At 34.8% G+C, this 5955-nt stretch overlaps 1 long non-coding RNA gene across 1 annotated transcript; it reads left to right on the forward strand.

Moving 5' to 3' along the window:
* The first annotated feature begins 1190 nt into the window (after window positions 1-1190).
* On the forward strand, window positions 1191-2634 carry LOC137835610 (uncharacterized). Its single transcript, XR_011085103.1, has 2 exons — window positions 1191-1372; window positions 2088-2634. It is a non-coding gene; the product is annotated as an uncharacterized lncRNA (long non-coding RNA).
* The last annotated feature ends 3321 nt before the right edge of the window (window positions 2635-5955 follow it).

Below are 5955 nucleotides of genomic sequence, written 5' to 3' on the forward strand. Positions count from 1 at the left end.
ACCTACTCCACAGGCCGTTTTGTTCGACGAGCTGTCCACATATAGCGTCCACCCGGCCGAGAGGGTGGGCAGTGGTGTCAGTTCGGCAGAGAAGTCGGCCAAGTACTGAGATTTGATGGCACCCCTCGGTTCATAGCGTATGTCGAACTCAGACAGAGCCTATCGTTCTCCCTACAAGGTCCGACTTAGATAAAATTTTAAAAATGGGATAGTCGGTCCTTACAGTTATTGAGTGATTTTGGAAGTAGGAGCGCATCCGTCTTGCTGTGAGGACTAGGGCGAGAGCCACCTTCTCGATCACCATGGACTCCTTAGGGAACGTTTTCCCCTCACTAAGACTTCTTCATGACCCATATATTGTCTTCAATATATGTTCCTGCTAGGGAGATGGGACCTAGAGAACTATTGAAGTCTTCGTCTTCCTCCTTCAGTCGGGCAGGTTGCTGGGTGCTTGACTGGGGTCCTTCTCGTCTTCGTGCTTTCTCCTTCGGCTCTCGATTTTGGGTGAACACCGAATGGGGGGGGGGGGGCGGTACCTGCGGAAGGCACTCCGACGCTCAAGTCAGTAAAGCGGGTGATCGGTATTCGGGTAGGTGCACAGTAATAAATGACGTACCTTTCTCCTTGGGATGTGTGCTATTTATATTATTTTAATGGACTTACCTTATTGGGCTTGATTGGTGGAATGGATCTCACTTATGGGTGTATTACTTCATTCTTAATGACAGATTAGTTTCACTAACCTTATTTTTTAGCGTTAATGGATGTATGGATCGGCCGGCCAGGCCGACCATGATGATTTCCCTCGTCTCGACCAAATTTTCGTGATCTCGACCGGGTTTTACCGTTCTCGGTTAACAAGCCTGAGTCTCGATCACAATGACCAAATCTTCGGTCTCGCCCGTACCAGTACAATATATTTTGATTAGAAGAGAGAATAGTACAATGAAACCTCCTCTCTTTACCAAAATGGAAGATCATAATGTATATTCATTTTTAACGTATGAATGGTAAAAAGAGAACAAAAATGTTGTAAATGATGCGATAAAAAAACAGCATATAAATTGAGGATTAATGTAATAATATTTAAAAAAAATGACTCCCACAATTTCTCACAGTACACTAAACCCCACTTTCTGCGCAGAGTAAATTAGACATTTATAAGGGCAATAAATACTGGTGGTTTATGTCCATTGCATTGAACTCCTCCAAACCTCTATACATACACTGACCTTGTAAAGGTTCATTCAACAAAAACTAGATTGTACAATATGCTGCCGTTTCTCTGCCGGATGATACGATTGTGATGCATCCACTCAGTGATCCATCCGCTTAACAATTCTAGTTCTTGTCGCCACCAACTGCTTCTTTTGTTAGTTATTCTCATATTTACTTCACTTCTACAGCTTTTCTATATTAACCAATTTTTTTATTCGTTTTCTGCAATGCTACTCCTTACTCAAACCATAAAGGTGACAATAAACCCACAAAAACCCTTGTTGGTTGTTATAGAACCCTGCATAAAAATTTTATTTGACGCCAAATTTATTATACATATAGCACAACGAGGTTGGATGTAGATCTAAATGCTAGCTATACCTCTAATGGACACCCATGTCAACTCTGCTGCCCACCCTATATTCTGTCATTCTATATATATGCTATATTTTGGTTTGTCTAGTTCCATACTTCCCTTTATTGTGTACCGACAATAGATTTTTACACTTTGATTTACTAACTTAATTTTGATCTTAAGGAACATGATATCTTTTTGTGATTTTGTATCTTAGTTCTTGGTTTTAAATCTCTTTCTGGGACCGCAGTTTTGACTGCAACACCATGTTTCTTGCGTAACCACACCTGCAACTGCAATTGCAATTATGACAGTATTCACCGTGTTTATCTTCAAACGTAACAAAAAAACAAACAACTGTGAAGACAATTTAGAACGTTTTTGGAGTTATGTGAAATGACTTGCAAATTGCTGTTAGTTCGATTAGTGCGTAATTGATTTGACTAAGGTTGAAAATACTGGTGAAAGTGATTTTGTTTAGAAGTTAAGGTTATTATTTCTTGAAAATGAACAGATTTCGAAGTCGGAGTTAGAGGAAGAGTTAGTTTGGTTGGAAAAGGTTTAAGAAGATGTGCAAAAGAAAGAGTCCAGGGTTGAATTTGAAGGTTCCGAGCAGGCCAGCATCGCCGGAGTTCTCTTCGTCATCATCAGGTGAATGGCCAGAGTTATCTTGTTCATCGTCATCTTCTTCAGTATCATATTCACCAAAGATTTCACTTGAGGAGGAAGAGAAGGTGCATGGTGCAAATTCTCCAGAAGCAAAGGCCATGGATCTGGTTGGTTGTCCTCGATGCTTCATGTACGTGATGTTATCAGAGAAGGATCCAAAGTGCCCTAAATGCAATAGCACAGTTTTTCTCGAGTTTTTCAAACATGAAAACTTCAAGACAGACAACTGAGTCATGGTGAGAAGAATTTTTAGGAATTAAATAAAATCCTCACATGCTTCAGGATGTTCCATCGTTTCTTTATTTTACCCATGTTGTTTAATTTTAAATTCTGAAAGTTTATCGTGTTGCGTAAATAAAGTTATATAATCATCTACTCTCTTTTTTTCTTTATACATTTTGTTTTTTGTTTCCCTAATTTCAAAACCTAGAGAAGCCTTAGGTATCCGTAATATTTTTAATCTTTTTAAACACCAATGTAATATTTTCCTAAACTAAGCTTAATTAATAGGATATTAGTAAGGTATCTTATTTTTTACTTCAAAGCACATTTAAGTTAGGCAAAATTATAATTTAAATATTTTTTCCATTCCTGTTAGTAAATTAGAGGCTTTACTTTGTTATAATGGATTATATTAAGGGTTTTCAGCTTTAGTAACATGAGGTTTTGAGGGATGGTGACCGTAGAAATAACTTTTCTTAAGGGTGGAAACCCTTGTATCATTATTCTCTTTCTTATATTTATATAAATCATTTTTTTACTTATAAATTGTAAATATCTTAGATTTTCTATTTGTATAATTATTAATGTAATCAAACAAATAAAAATGGTCCCGTCACGTAGAAATTTGTATGAGCAGTTAAATACGATAGACTTTTAAAATAATAAGTGGAAGAAGTTAACATCTTGATGCTTTGTTTTGATATTAAAGGATTATTAAAGTTGGCTATAACCTTTTTATTTTTTTTTCTTGTCAAATTGTTACCAATTAACCATGAGATTAAATTAAGGGGAGGAAGGCTTTGAATGAAGTAAAAAGAAAAAAAAAAAGGAAAAACAGTGAAATGGGGGTTTCTGGTTTGATGGTAACCAATCGCAATAATTGATCTTCTGGAACTTGTGCACAAGGATACTTGACTTGCATATTTGAAAGAAGGACCAGAGAGAGACAATGATTGCTCCATACGCTACTCATAAATAGCATGTGGTAAGGCTACTCCATCTTAAAAAATTGTCATTTTATATCTTGGTTGAGTGCTGGATTTTATTTGATTGGTGTAAATTTGAATACAATAAAATGAAATAACATGTATTAATAATGTGATTTTAAATTATAAATACAATAATGTTCGTATCATATTATAGTCGTAGAAAAAAATATTAAAAAACAAAGATGACAAGATTAATTTGACTAATTAGTAGGTTTGGTTCAATGAGCAATAAGATGATGATGTGCTGTGAATGTGGGTAAGAGGTAGATACTTATTTTTGTGTGAGGCATATGAATAAAATATCAAAATGAAAGATTTTTGAAATATTGTTGGGGTTAAAAATCAATTTTGCTAAAAGTAAGATTGTGGGAATTGAGATATATAAAATAATGATGAACAAATATGAAATAATCTTGGATTGCATACAAATGAATTTACCATTCACGAGTATCTAATTCAAGAAAAATTTAAATTTACTGAAAAATGATTTGTTCATAATATTAGTATAATTATGTAATCATCACATGTTTTGTTTATAATTTGTATATAATTTCTTACAAGTAATATACATTAGTCTTCATTGTTATCTAAATCTGAATTGGCATTGTGTGTGTGATGTTCCGAATAATCTTCATTTAAGAGGGCAACATCTTCATCATCGTCATCATTATGTGCTTTAATATCATCATCGTCGTCAACTACTTCGACATCAGATGTGTCAGCTAAACATTGTAAATGTTCAATTCTTGTAGTTGGTAACACATTAGACGTCTCCTCAGCTTGATACGACAATTCATCGTTGATGTTGTCAACTTGCACATATCCTCGAGGTTTTGTTTTAATTGGAACATACCAACATATGTTTGGATAATTGAGATAATAAACTTGTTTGACCTTCTGTGGAAGAATGAATGGATCATAGGGTCCATATCTTCCATTTAATTTGATTTCAACTAAATTATATTGTGAATGAAATCTAATCCCAACATTAATTGTAGGATCAAACCATTCACAATAGAAAAGCGAAATCTTCTTATTGAGAGCAACATACTCCAATTCATATATATGATGAATTGTACCATAAAAGTCATTTTCTCCCCCGCCAGTGACACCTTTAACATGCAACCCATGCCTTTGTATGAAATTTATATCCATTAACGAAGTAGATGTTCCATGATGTTGTCTTTGAATTAGGTCCCCAAGAAAGTCCCTTCAAGTTTGGGTTGATTACATTCCTTTCATCGTGAACCTATGTTTTAGTGATAAGAAAACATTACATTTATTTATGAAATTGTGATTTAATAAGAAGCACATATGGGTTTACGTTACACTTACGTAGCTCTTGAACCATTCAGGAAAATTAACATGTATGACTGTCGAAGCATCTTCGTCATTGATTGAGTACACTTGTAAAAACAATCTTTAAATATTGATCAGAATTAGTTAGCGAATTACACAACCTACAATAATTTAATTCAAATTATGTACAATTAAACTTACTCAAGAAATGGTTGTTGAACAAGATGCTTTGATGTCTCCAAATCCAAGAGGAAAACTTGAAGGCCTTGCTGCTGGGTGTGTGTGTGCTGTCTAGTTGTTTGAAACTTGTTAATTCACTCCTTCAGATGATCCAAGTTCATTTGAATCTTTAACCTTTTGAAAAGATGTGTTTTCTAAAAAGCTGTCAAAATTTCAACAGGTTGTTTGAAACAACAGGTTGTTTTACCTTAGCAGTTTTTGAAAAAGGTTTTGAAAAGCTTGACTTTGTTGTCAAGTCAATTCAACCGATTGTTTCGACAAAACAATCGATTGTTTTCCTGAAAACCTTAACAAAATTCTGTTAAGCAGTTTTAATATGTTTTAAATGATCCTAACTAACTTGGCTCCTTTATTAAATGCTTTTGACCACTTGGATAGTCCATATAAAGGTGGTTTTACCAAAACAGTTTTTTCAAGATTTGAAAGAGCTTTGGATCATTCTTAAGTGTGTGGAATAGGATTGGGTTGTAATTCTGAACTTTAAGCTTTGTAATACCCAGGTGTATTCTATTCCCTTCTTCCTTGATTACTGTATTTCTGTAGTTGTGTTGCCAAGGAATGTTGTGTGTTCTTGAGGTGTTCAAGATCAACATTCTTGGTGTGGTTTGACAAAGGTAGTGTGTTTCTTGAGGGGTTCAAGGTCACTACTTTGGTGTGTGATGTGTGTAATCTGGTTTTGATTGCATAGTGGATTACCCAGTGGTTTCTGGGGACTGGATGTAGCTCTTGGTGTAAGAGTGAACCAATATAAATCTGTTTGTGTGATTCTCTATTTCCCTGATCTCACATATATCTGTTTTAAGCTGTTTTTATTAACTGCTAATAAAAACAACCGATTGTTCGATAAAACAACCGATTGTTTTCCTGATATCATCTTAAAACAGTTTTGGGTATTTGTTTCCTTGATTCTTTTCTCTGTAATTCAGCATTGATTTTCACTATACCTTCAAAGTTTGCGAAAAT

The sequence above is a fragment of the Phaseolus vulgaris genome, chromosome 5, assembly GCF_000499845.2.
Source record: "Phaseolus vulgaris cultivar G19833 chromosome 5, P. vulgaris v2.0, whole genome shotgun sequence".
NCBI lineage: Eukaryota > Viridiplantae > Streptophyta > Magnoliopsida > Fabales > Fabaceae > Phaseolus > Phaseolus vulgaris.